This window comes from Canis lupus, chromosome 28 (assembly GCF_048164855.1).
Source record: "Canis lupus baileyi chromosome 28, mCanLup2.hap1, whole genome shotgun sequence".
Classification (NCBI taxonomy): Eukaryota; Metazoa; Chordata; class Mammalia; order Carnivora; family Canidae; genus Canis; species Canis lupus.
The window spans coordinates 6856220-6870342 of record NC_132865.1 but is presented as its reverse complement, the minus strand read 5'-3'; the positions used below and the strand labels follow the sequence as shown (position 1 = coordinate 6870342).

At 35.0% G+C, this 14123-nt stretch overlaps 2 long non-coding RNA genes across 10 annotated transcripts in view; one reads left to right on the top strand and one right to left on the bottom strand.

Moving 5' to 3' along the window:
* The window catches only part of LOC140620148 (uncharacterized), a 95852-nt gene extending 86805 nt beyond the window's left edge, over positions 1–9047 (bottom strand). For 8 of the 9 annotated variants that reach the window (XR_012019886.1, XR_012019885.1, XR_012019890.1 and 5 more), the window contains exons 1-2: positions 8763–9047; positions 8211–8270 (exon numbers count right to left, since the gene is read on the bottom strand). This is a non-coding gene — a long non-coding RNA (uncharacterized lncRNA). Of the gene's footprint in view, positions 1–346; positions 670–8210; positions 8271–8762 lie in introns of all 9 variants that reach the window. The other variant, XR_012019893.1, reaches the window with a different exon arrangement.
* LOC140620149 (uncharacterized) lies at positions 7970–13459 on the top strand. Its single transcript, XR_012019895.1, has 3 exons — positions 7970–8404; positions 11764–11916; positions 12629–13459. It is a non-coding gene; the product is annotated as an uncharacterized lncRNA (long non-coding RNA).
* The last annotated feature ends 664 nt before the right edge of the window (positions 13460–14123 follow it).

The window sequence follows — 14123 nt, the reverse complement described above, 5'->3', positions numbered from 1 at the left end:
GTGTTTTAGATGAGAAAAGAAAACCAAACAGCTCCCTTCGCTCTGAATAAAGGTTTATTAATGCAACTAATTCAACAGATTTTTTTACTAAAGGACTACTGAGGGAGGCAGAGCAATAAACACCAGGAGTAAACGATAAAGAATCAATGGCCCCTGTCCCCACCAAAGAGCTCATTGTCTACCTAGGGCAAGACATATCAAGATAAATAACTAAATGAATGAATGGCAAAATCTATGCTATATTATTAAACTGATTCAAATATATATATGCACACATATGTACATACACATACACACACATATTTGGGCTCCGACTAAATATCAGAACTCAGATAATTTGGCCTACCTCCACATTCACCAATACGCTTTGCTTTTATCATCAATACATTGCAGCCTTGTATGATAGTTCATGTGATCTGAACATGCCACTTCTGGAACTTGCTATAATAATGTCACTCTTCTTTGCCTCCCAAACAATATCGCTACTACTATGCCAAATTACATTGGGAATTGGATTTAGTAGCAAGAGGCAACATTCTTCACAGGGTATTGAACCAAGAATCTGAAGATTTGGCTTCTAGGCTCAATCATTTATTCTTGATATGATGCTGATATAATCATCTACTTTGGCCTCTTTGTCCCATAGAAAAATGATACTTGCCCTGTTAACTAAAAATGAAATTGGACATGGTCAAAAAATGTTTATTAATCAATAATAAGGTAAATTAGCAAATATCCTTAATTTTCACACTAATGTAAAAATTTCTTTTATAGGGGGATCCCTGGGTGGCTCAGCGGTTTAGCGCCTGCCTTTGACCCAGGGCGTGATCCTGGAGTCCCGGAATTGAGTCCCACGTTGGGCTCCTTGCATGGAGCCTGCTTCTCCCTCTGCCTGTGTCTCTGCTTCTCTCTTTCTTTCTGTGTGTCTCTCATGAATAAATAAATAAAATCTTTAAAAAAATTTATTTCATAAATTTTGTTAGCATGAAGGATCTGCTTCTATCAATATTTGGTTAAGGAAAAATTAGATAGGTAACTGAGTGTTTCAAAATTTCACATTAAATATGTCCAAGTAAACTTAAGATCACCTTTAAAATTGAGAAGCAAAGATAATATGCAGCAGAAGTGATTTTTAAACTATGGTGCTTGACTTGTGGTCTTTACTAGAGATATTTTAATTAGCACTATGAAGTCATTATCATTCTTCCTATGTCTTCCCTCATGTCAAATTCTTTCAAAAGAAAATAGAGATTCAACTCTATGTTTCAAAGAAATATGCCTTTATTTTTATGCCAAACTTTTCAGAGCTTATTAATAATCTACAAAGGAAATGCTGAGCCACAAAGCATTTTCACAGAAAGCATCAACTCAGATGCAAAGGAAATAAAAAGCCACCTGAAAAACCACAACTTTTAATGGCACTTCTTTAATAATGAAAAAGCATTCAATTCTCTGCTCAATAATCCTATTAGAGCCACCGCTTTGAAAATTTATACCAAAATAATCAGTTTAAAGTAAATGATTTTTCTCAGAAAGCACTGCTGCTCTAAAACCTTATTTCTCCAGTTTTTATCGAGTATGATTATAAGGGCCAGTCATAATGCTTGATAATAGAATACTGTCAATCCTTAATCAAATATCAGCTAGTCACTACTTCATCTGGGAGCAGTTCTAATAAAATGCAATTTTTTTATTCTCTTTGTCATCTTCTTTGCAGAGAAACATCATCACCACACAGAAACAGTAAATAATGGATCATTGTGCCAATTGTCCCTAAAGATTAGTGTGTGAATGGGGGGGGGGGGATTTCTCAATCCCCCTTTTTAAAGTATTTTTCTAAAATTGAATTTGACTGCATGACTTTCTAGTTATATAAAACAATGATTAATTCTTAACTCTTATTTGCTTCCATCGACTACGGAATTGGGTAGAATTTTACTTGGGAATTCTTGGAGGGCCTGACCAAGGAATATGATAGGGCAATGATAAGCTAAGGACAAACTGGATTTGCTGCAACAACTAAATAAGCAGCCAGGGAAGAAAGTCATGTGCTAGCTGGGTTGGTCCCCGTCAGGATGCTTAGAAGAGAACAGGAACAGCCAAAGGAAACCAGTGCACAGGCCATGTGCAGAGAGTGAAACTGGTTGTGTTTTTTATTGGTTTCTTTGAACGCCATGCAACAGGGGCAGAGAGTAAATCTGCATGGGTGTGGGCAGGACACGATTCCTTTGGAATCTGTTTTCCTGACATGCATTTAGGAGAACAGAGAGCAACAAGCAAAATTAGGAGAGCTATCAAATATTCAATTTAGTCTGCTGACTCTTCCACTGATCTTCATGGCTGCCCTTTCTCTCTCCTACCTGGCACTTTCCTGTCCAAGACCGTGAAGCTGCCTGGTTAATTCAGTCCAAGGTTATGACTTTCTGACTCTCCCCAAGTTCACTTCCACCTACGGATCCTGTCTTAGCTCTCATTACCTCATGTTTCCTAAAGGAGAGATAGTCTTACCTGACAAACTAGACCTAAAGCTTTAGACAAACTGGACTTGTGGTCTTTACTAGAGATATTTTAATTAACTTCTCCAAACTCATGTGTTTTCCTGTCTCTACACCTTTATTCACACTCTATTCTTCTGCCTGGAAAATCTCCCTCACCAACTTCCATCTGTGCCTATAAAGGCTCTGTCAAATACCACCCCAGCTTCCACGAAGCCTCCTGAAGTTCCTTATCTCAGCCCTAATTCACTTCTTGCATCCATGGCACTACATATTCCTTTTATTCTAAAATATATACCATTCTGCACTTCCTCACACTCACTTGTATGCCTTACAACCAGAGAAGTACAAACTACTCGAGAGCAGAAATCAAATGTACACACTTAGGTTCCCCACAGTGATTAAGCAAGTGCTGTCTTCTCTTAGTAAGTTCTCATGTCTGCTGCATTAATTGAATCTTATTCATAGTTATCTCCTCTGAAAAATATAGCCAATCAACAATGAAAGGAAATATGAGGAACATAGAGGTATGATACATTTTTGGCTGGGTAGAAAAAAATATCCCTACAATTTCCAGGAAATTATTAGCTCTTTCCTCCTTGGTTTCTTAGAGGAATGAGCCAGACAACTTTTCTATGTGATACATTTGCAAAACTGTGTATCTGACATTAACTGCTTGAAACTTTACATTTAAAAGAGGAAGAAATAACAAAATGCATTATTCCTGACTTTTAAAATGTTGCTTGACATCAGTTGTATGAGGATATTTTTTATAGTAACTACCAGATAAAGGTGCGTGCACCTAAAGTGAATGGGTGCAAAGAGAAATAAAGGGAAAGAGACAGAACATAGGAGAGAGCTAGAGATTATATATAGTCATTGTTGACAGAATGACTTGCACTTGCTTCAAGCACACGTAATAACCTTTCATTTTTCATTGACTAGAAAATATGTCAACTAAAATTTTCCTTTACTCATCCTCTTTATAATATATATGTGTGTATATATATATATATATACACACATATATATATAATCTCAAAACTTTATAGCAACATGGAAATACCCTATATTTCATTTTAAGGGCCAATCCTTAAGCTATGCTGCTCAACTTGAGGTCTTTATTAGAGATATTTTAATTAGCACCATGAAATCATTATAATTCTTCCTGTATCTTCCTTCATGTCAAAGTTCTTTTAAAAGAAAATAGAGGTTCACTTCTATCTTTCAAGGAAATATGGTTTTATTTTTATGCCAACTTTGTGATCAATGTATAGGACAAAATCCATAGAACTTGATTAAGACTCCTCTTAAAAGTTCTAGAAAATTTTAATTAATTGGAAATGAAAGTGGCAAAGCACATTACATTTTCATTTTTATTTGTACCAGGAGCATTCATTTCTAAATTTTCAAGTATTTTTTTAAATGGCCAAATTTTAATATCCATGTCATTAAACATTCTAAATCAATAGAAGTGGTAACAATTAACAGCTCCATCTTCCTCCACCTTAATCATGCTCCTCAAAGCCATCGTCATTTAATATTTCTGTATTAAGTTGCTCTGTAGGTTACTTTCATACTGCTAAGTAATATGCTTACATAGCTATTTCTTAACTTATCACCCTTAGATCATTTCCATTGATTTTCAGTCATGATAGATGAGGATTTATTTCACATGATTCTCACTACTCTCCCTCAATTTTTCTAGTTAGATTGTTATTTTTAGTACCTATGCCTTCATACCATATATTATACTTAAATTTTAATTTTTTGTTCCATTAACCATGGACTGTATCCTTGGACTGCTCACTTTGTAAGATGATGTTTCATAAGGTAACATCGTCAAGTTTTCAAATCACAAGGGCAAGAAGATCAAGCCTCCTTTGTTTAATAAAAAGAAAGAAGAGGACAGTGTCCCAAACCTCTCCTCTTTAGGGTGTCACCTTGAAAACCTAACAAGCCTGATAAGAAGTCAGATCTTTTAGTCCTATGGTGCAAGGCTGTGGGCTACATGATCCTTGAACCTGGGAATATACATGTCCAAGATTAAGTGAGAAGTATCCGACTGTTCAGGAGACAGTCACAAGGCAATTGCTCTCACCTCTCAAGGAGATAAGAGAAGGTTTCATTATTCTCTCTTTGACTTTTCTGTATCATTCTGAGTGAAAGTCTGTCCAGACTTTGCAGACATTGCCGTACTACCCTTACGCACATGGCAATTTCTAAGGTTTACTCACTGACAAACACATTCCCTCTTTCTCCTATATTGGTATGAGGGCCTGGAAGAGAGGGCTGTCTCTTGTTGGCATACTTACTTTATCTTTCCAACAGTTACTCAGACTGTACCCTCCTTCTCCCTCTCCCGGTACACTGCCAGTGTAACTTCAGTTTTTCACATTGTCAAGGCTAATAGAATTCACATTCTGTTCTTTAATTAGAATCTCTCCCATACATTGTCTGTACATTGATTAAAATGGCAAGTCAGTAGAAGAATTTGCATTGTTATGAACATGCAGATATTATCCATTACCAAGTACATCATGATAATACATAGTTTTCTTACTGTGCTATTCAAAGGAAAATGTTCCTGGCATCAAGATCAAAAGGTCTATCCTTCAAACCCAAATGATTTCTCATGTTAATCTACCTCATATTTGAAATATTCATTTTCTTATACAGTTTTGAGGCTTCTCCTTTTTTTTCTTCTCGAGAGAATAGACATACTGTCTCTTCATAATATCCCTGGTGTCTGTGGCTTCCTCCTTGTTCTGTCTAGATCTCAAAATGCTTATCATTTTTGAAGACATATTCTTGGAGCCCACTGAACCATTCTAATTTGTACCAAAATTTTTATTTTTTTTTATTTTTTATTTTTTTTTAATTTTTATTTATTTATGATAGTCACAGAGAGAGAGAGAGAGGCAGAGACATAGGCAGAGGGAGAAGCAGGCTCCATGCACCGGGAGCCCGACGTGGGATTCGATCCCGGGCATCCAGGAGCGCGCCCTGGGCCAAAGGCAGGCGCTAAACCGCTGCGCCACCCAGGGATCCCTGTACCAAAATTTTTAAAAAGAGACTACTATACAGCTGCTATATTGTGATTTTTTTTCATTTGATGACTGAATCATTTCCCCTATTTTGTTTTTTTGTTTTTTCGTTTTTTTGTTTTTTGTTTTTTTCATTTCCCCTACTTTGTGTATTATCTACCTTCGTTCTTTTTTTCAATGTCATTTTACTGTAATACACCCCCAAATAACTTTGTCATAACAAATGCATAGTTAATTAACTTTCCCAATTACAGCATATAGAAAAATGACTTCATTTAAATTGATTGAAAATTTGACTAAGACTAGAATTCTAATCTCAAAATCATTTTCACTCGCAACTCTGAAAACCTTCTTCTCCTCTACTCCCCAACAAGCAGGTTTTGACTAATAAGAAGTCTAACATTTAATAATCACTCTTTGGAAGGTGATTTTTTTGCTTGACATTGGATTTTGATGATTTTTTATTCACTCTCCCTTCCTTGCAGGCATTCAAGCCTGTGACTTCTCTGTCTCTACTTCATCAGTTAGCACTCTTTCACCACTTTTTATCTTCTGAGGATTTATTAAGATCTGTAGTGAAGAAAAGGCCAAGAATTTGGCCTTGGGGAATCTTTAAGGGCTGAGCCAAAATAGAGAAGGTGCCAAAAGAGATATGATAGAAAAGTCAAAGAGGTAAGATGAGAACCAGAAAGGAATGGTTTGTCACAAGCCAGAAGGGATGCTGCAGCAGTGTCGAAAGTGGATGAAACTGTATAGCTCCCTAACTTTGATTTTATCTCTAGGATAGGGAAAGCCTAATCTCATAATCCCTCAAGTTTTTTGGAGTTTTTTTTTTTTTTTTTTTTTGATTCTGTTTCTACTGCTATCCTGGAACTCACTTTTATAGCTGCTCCTAGATCACACCTTCACATAGAATCATGCCACTTCTGAACTTCTATATGCCAATATCACAGTTTCTGACGACAGCCCCTTTGTTTCCAGTTTCTGATGCCCTTTTATCACTCTACAGCCACTATTCAATTCCACGATAACTCCAATCTTCCCAGAGTTAGATTCATTTCTTGCCTACTCATCACTTTAACTGCCCTATATCCCATGCTATAAACTTATTGCCTATTCTGGTTTTTCACTCCAGCTTCCCTCAACAACTCATATTTTCTACAGAATCACTGAGCAGCGTTGGACAAAACTGTAATACTTTGGCTACTGTTTGTACTACAAATTAATGGTCTCCAACCTGTGGGAGCCTCTCAATGCCATTCCATAATTCATCAAGTATCCCTAGGCACATTCTTTACTCTGTGATGGTGGCATTTGCATGATTGCCCTCACTCATCATGTTTCCCATCATTCTTACCAGTTTAGGGCTTAATTGCTTCCCACCTCACAGGGAGAATAAAAGCTATAGAATATATAAGCTCTCAACTATCTTTTAACCTATCGTAATCTGCTTCCTTTCATCTTTGACAAAGATGCGTGGCTTTGACCTATAGAGTTAACTATCATAATCATTTGGATTATAGATGTGTACTATATGTAGTCATAATCTATAAATAAAAAGGGAGAAGTTATATAAGCCACATTTTCTTACAAAATAAATATCAAGTAAAATTAAGCTAATTTGTGTTCAGCATTTGTTAGTTTGAGGTACACACACACACACACACATACACATATATGTATATACATATACATATAGTTTAAATCCTAACACCAATCTTTTGGGGTAGGAGAAGAAATATGAAGCATAGCAAGTACAAGTAATTAAGTTCACATACTTCACAAACTGTAGACTCGGGTATACACCTGGGCAGTATGGCTCGTTTCCAGCAATTTACCATCATATGTAGATTTTTACATCAGGAAACCTCACATACTAAGATTTTTTTTTCATCTCCTATATATCTATTGTGTTTTTACATAGGAAATATGCAAAAATTAGTTTAACAAGAAGTGAACATCATATATACAAATATGTAACCAATGCTGTTTTTAGAAGTAAATTCATAGATTTAAATAGTCCAAATACTATTTTCAGCTTAACAAATACTATTTTCAAAGAAAGAACTAATGCCCTTAGTCTTCAGGACAATTCGGAATCTAGACCATGAATCATCTAGAGTTATTTTTGCTCTACATGATCATAGAAAAATGTTTCAAAGTATCTACAGATCCTCTAGATTCCTCTTTTTAAATTTAGAACTCTGCTACAAGCAAAGGCCTCTTTACCACCCTACTATTTGACTTAGAGAACTGCCCAGTATTTTTCATCAGCAAATATATCTGTATTTAATAAGGATTTTCTGTCACTTGGAAAACCTAAACAACTGAGGAATTTTCAGGATGAGAAGAACATCTTCTTTTTAATAAATGTAACCATTAGAAACAACAGTTGGAATTCTAAGTATGCATTCTAAGCAGGTTACTTGATTTAGCTAATAAAATCACAGGATGCCCAGTTAAATTCAAATTTCCAATAAACAACAAATAATTTTTAGTATGTTTCACACAATGTTTAGGACATTGTTAGGACAAAAAAGCATTTGTTGTTTATCTAAAATTCAAATTTAAATGAATTTTTAAAAATCTGTTGACGCTAGTTCTAATGTTATTAAGATATATTTAGTCAAAATATCAATTTTACAAGAATATTTTAATTATACTTTACTCATCAAGGTATGACAGACAAGACTTCAACCTTTGGGGGCGGAATCATCAGAATGGCATCCTGGAATAAAGAAAGACCACAAGGACCAGTGACCTAGATGGTTTCATGGATATAGATACATATGCGCACACACACGCACATACACCCCTCAGAATTTCTGGAGATTACTGCAAGCGATTGGGATTTCTAACTGGGCAAGTAGACTTTAAATTAGAGATATTTGAATATTAGTATTTACATTATTTCTATTTATACCCTTGGACTGGTGGAGCCTATAACCTTCAAGGTACATATATAATGTTTCAATGTCTACAAAGTACAACCAATATATACCTTATTTTAGTAAATGGCACCCCCACCGATCCAGTTATTCAAACCAGAAATTGTAGATGCATCCTTGATTTATCTCTATTTCTCACCCCTCACATCATGCTAAGTCCTATCAGCTCTACTTAAGGATCTCAGAATCTGTTCTTTGTACCTTCCCCACTGTCCCTACTCAGTGAGGTCGCCATCCCCCGTAGCACTGACTACTGGTGAAAGCCAGCTTACCTGCCTCTCTGCATTTCCTCTTGCTCTGAATCAATCCGTTTCCCACAGTGCTGCTGTAGTAATTTAAAAAAAAATGCAATTCTGTTGGTGACCCTTTGTTTGAAGCCCTTTTAGGTTTTCACATTCTTCTTATGACAGAGGCCAAAATCTTTAACCTAGCACTATATGATTTAGGCTCTTCCTTCCTTGCTGATTTTGGGAAAACCTTGTTAGCTTTACTAGTCACACAGTAAAGGACAAATTCTGTTATTTGGCACTCTCTCAGTACCATTTTTCTCCCTTAGGGTCATGTCAAACCAATAATCATTTATGTCATAATGTATGTGATTATTTGTGTCATTATTTGCTTGATATCTTTCTTCCCTACTAAACTGTAAGCTGCCCAAAAACCTAGTTGCTATCCATATTTCTCTCTCACTACATTCCCAGTGCCTAGGCAATGCTTACATTTATGAGATGGAAGAAAAATAATAGCTACATAAATAAAAGAAAAAAATGTATGAATATTTGTAGGTCCCCTAGAAGTAGCTCTTACAATGGGGATTGATTCCCACCTAATGCATTTGTACTTTCCAGCAGGGAAGAAGTTGTATTAAAGAAATTTAATTTTTTTTAAAGTAGATTTTTATATCCTTTCTAGGAAAATTCATTTGAATATTCACACCTTCTTCTCCTGCCAACATGTCTCAAAATCACACACTGAGAAAAAAAAAATTTCAGAAAATTCTGAGAACAGCTGGTTAGCATATTTCTTGATTTTTCTAAACTTATATAGAAAATAAGTAAAGAGAAAGTCATGAAGATCAGGCCTGTGCATTGTCTTCTCAAAGAAGAGAACCTGAATATAACCCTTTCAGTTGGGTTTGCTTTAAAGAAACTAGTACATAACAAATTCTAGAAAAATCTCCTTAGGTAAAGGTTACAGGCTGTCAGAGGACCTCAGTTCCTTTCTCACTGTTCATTAAGCAAGCCCAAGTAAGGCTGTCGAAAGCCATTCAAGCTTGGTGGACCCTGACAATGTTTCCAAAAAATGGAGTTTGTGTACAGGGGAGGAGGAGGGTAAAGAGTCATATGCTATTTTCAAGTGTTGATATTATACTCGCAATTTCTTTGGTTTATTGTTCATCAGAGCAATTTAAAAGACAAGAATGAGTAAGCAACAAGGCACTGTTTAAGTAGATCATTCAAGCTTACAAAAAAATCTAACCACTACATCTAATTACAAAGAAAAGGAAATCACTAAAAGAATTATTTCAAGTATATTAAGAATAATACAATAAAGATATTAAAAGTTAAACGAGTGGCTACCATTTTACTGGCACTATTTGAACAGATATGGATAAATAAAACCAACCTGAAAAAGAGGAGGGCAGTGACTTCTGACACCTTTGGCTGTCTAGCATTTTTATGCTACTTTATATAAACAAATCTAAAAAAATTTACCTTAAATTACTGAAATTAAGATAGCAAGTGTGTTCATTTTTCAGGGCTACCATGACAAAGTAACACAGACTGGGACTTAATGAAAATTCATTTCCTCACAGCTCTGGAGGCTAAAAGTCTGAGACTGAGATATAGGCAAGGTTGGTTTCCTCTGACACCTTTCTCCTTGGCTTGCAGGTGGCCATCTTCTTCCACTGTCTCAGTCTTCTGCACTTGTCTGTGTCATAATCTCTTTTTTTCTAATCTCTTCTTATAACAACAGTCATATCGGAGTAGGGCCCACCAATATGACTTCATTTTACTTTAATGAATCCCTGTCTCCACATACAGTCACATACGAGCTAATATGGGTTAGGACTTCAATGTATGAATTTTGAAGGGATACAACAGCATATGTTTTAAATATCTCATATTTTTGTTCTATCTCCTATTTTTTTAATTGAGGCATAATCCACATACTATAAAATTCACCCTTTTAAGTGTACATTTTAAAAAAAGAAAAAAATAAAGTGTATATTTATGTTTCATATGACTCTTTGGGATGGATGTCTGCATATATTTGCTTCCAGAAGAAATATGAGTTTTCTTAAGTATGATTTTATGGAAACCCAGTAGCCTTCATAAAATGATAAAAAAGAATTTGAGACACTGGTGAAAGTAGGAGGGTGTCATGTACTTTTAGCAGTTGAATAGAATTTTTGTACATGTATCAAATTTCAAAATGGTGACTTCTTCTATTTTCTGCCTTTAATTTGTTACTTCTTTAACCCAATGGTTTACTTAAAACCTAGAATTCAAATATATGGGAGTTTATTTCTCAACTCAACCACCAGTTATTTCAGTGATGTTGGGAGCATGGCCAAGAACTTGCCCATTCCCCCACCAGCTTTCCATAACAGAAAGATGACATCCAAACAGCTCTCTTCCAGAAGTACACTGAGATGTGTTGATATCGATTGAAAGAGCTGAACACAAATCTCCCTAAGCAGTTGTCTCATAACGATAGGTCATTACTATCTTTCCAACTAAAATATCTCTTTGTTAAAACGTAGTCTCTCCTTACCTTCCCCCACTCTCCTAAATGATAAATGTTGCTTTTTTTTTTTTTTTTTGTAATAAAGTATGTAACGTACACTTTTTCTAACAGGAAATCAGATAGACTGTGCACCCCAGACACACATACACAGAGAAAGTAAGAGACATATACACTTAGGGAGGAGAGATATTCAGCTTATATAATGATTATAATCTTTTAAAGAAAAAATGAGGATATTACATCTATCTGTGTTAATATAAAATTTGTCTTTTAAAATGAAATACTTTATTTACATTTGCTGTTTGGTTTTACTAACTGTACCATTTCCATATCTGATAACACTTTGCAGAAAAAAGTTCCACCAGGTAAGTTGCTCTTACTAGAAAATTAGTAAGTCACATCATAATTTTATTGATAGTAAAATATATTATTGTAATTACATAAAATTGCCTTTTTCTTGGCCTAGAAACAACCTATTACATAGCAGCATACCAATTAATACTTCTTTGTGTTTTTCCACAGGCTGTTGGTATTCTTGTGAGAGTAAAAAGGGAAACTTAAATCAGTGCTATTTTTCTTGATGGCTCCATGGATCCAAAAGCCCACTGAAGTCAATAAGATTTTGTCTTTAGCAGAAATGTTGCATTGTTACCCTTATATTATCTCTGTGGGAAGGTACAGGAAAAAAAAATTAACTGGCCTAGTTACTTTCAAACACCCAGCCTGGCTTATTTTAAAATATATTAGAGGCTTCACTAATCTTCAAAGGGAAAATAGCAAATTTAGCATATTGTGAGTAATGCTTATAATAGTGGTATAATGCAACCAAAAAAAAGTTGATTTGTTTGGTTGATGTCTAATGAGTTTCTTCCCTTTTTTGAAATATTTTCTTTGGTTTCATGTCCACCAGTTTCCTTTAACATACTGATAACAATCGTTCCCCAGGACCCCTGGCTAGGAAATCACAGTCAGCCAGTCCTGAAGCCTTTCTTCATGGATTGTCAAGGCAGATCTGATTACTCTAGAGACCTTCCTTCAGTTTCAGGACAGAAGCAAATGTGTCTCTATGTGGAACACCAGTCACAATGGCAGACATTTCCTCTGATCTGACTAATCATTACTGCAGAGTGAGATTATCAGAGAAAATAGAACATATTCAGAGATGTTTTCTTCCTAATGGCAGAGGTCTTAGTCTTTAAATATTCTCAAGACCTATCACCTCACAAAGAAATCAGGTTAAGAATTTCACCATTAACATGTCTCTCACCTGGGCACCTGGGCTGTAGAATTAGATATTTCCTTTTTTTTTTTTTTTTTTTTTTTTTCTTCTGTGGGAAAGTTCTTATTTTCTTTCTGTCTGTGTCCTAATCTGTGTGTCACCTTTTAGGACTGCTGTGAGGATTAACTGCAATGAGGATTAACGACAACGAGACTGGAAATATTTCATATATAGTAGCTCAAAAAAATCATTTCTAGAATAACATTGTCATTTTGTCCTTGCATAGAATATTTGCAGATAAATCTTTTTTTTTTTTAATGTACAACAGCCCAAACCATAACTATTGTCATAGCAACATTTGTTTTTCCAGAAAGCTCTTAGTTTAGGGTAATTAGATATTTATTAAATATGACAGTCATCTCTTAACATACACAGGCAAGAGAGAATATCTGAATTTAGAGGATTAGACTCAAGAAGAGGAAACTACACCTCAAAAAAGAATAGAAGGTAGAAGAAAAGACATTTAACCTGGGTTTAAACCAACATTCTCAAAAAAAAAAAAAAAAAAAAAACAACATTCTCAATGTAATCAACCATGTCAAAAGAGAAGTAAATTCTCATTTTTTAAATCTAGAAACATGTCAACGTTACTGCTCATATGTTAAATCATATATTTGATCTTTTTCTGCTTTTGAAAAAAGTGTTTTGCTTTACCACTATACAATTTTTCTTCCCCTTTTCCATTTTCTTTTATTTATTCACCAAGTACCAAATAAGGCACTGCAGAGTCAGAACTGAATTCTGAAGGTTTTTAGAAGGGGCCTCAGTCCAATAAGAAGGCCAATATATATAAACCTACTTCCTGAGTGAGGACATACACATTGTGACCTACTTTTTGCCATAGTTTTTACTTCTGGTTATTTTACTTTGTTTCTGATGCCCTATTTAAAAAAAAAAAAAAACAAATCTAATTCAATTTTGTTTATATTAGAAAATAAACCCAGGGTCACTTACTCGGTCAGCCAAAGATTACTATCCTAGTGCTTAATCAAAGGTTAAAATTGATTGAGGCTGTCAGGACAACTATTACTGCTCCAAAATATAAACTTCTGAGAATTCCTTTTCAGATATTGAGGAACAATTAAGTTGTTGATGACACCATTTCCATCCTCAACCACCATCCCACACCTCAATAGGACCCCTCTGCAGCCAATGTATCAGGATCCTCATTCCATTCGTACTATTACTTCTTGAATTAGAGCAAGTTTCTATGCCTACATACCTGACAGTAGACATTGAGGAGACTTTAAAAAATTGAACATTTTTACAGCTTGGCTACACTCTGGCTTACATGATCAGTAGTGTCGAAAACAGATTTTATATCTTTAAATGTCAATTCCTTTTTATAAGAGAAAGGAGAAGGAAGATAGCATTCATGAAATGCCTGTCCAGATATAATATATCTTGTAAGAAAAAAGTGAAGATCTAAGGCAAAGGTCAGCAAACTTGTTCTGTAAATTTAGAGCCAGATAGTAAATATTTTAGGTTTTGTGGGCTGTATTGTCTCTGTAATAACTATTCAATTTTTCCATTGTGCCATAAAAACTGTCATAGATAATATATAAACAAATGATTATGCTGTTGTCCAATAAAACTTTATTGA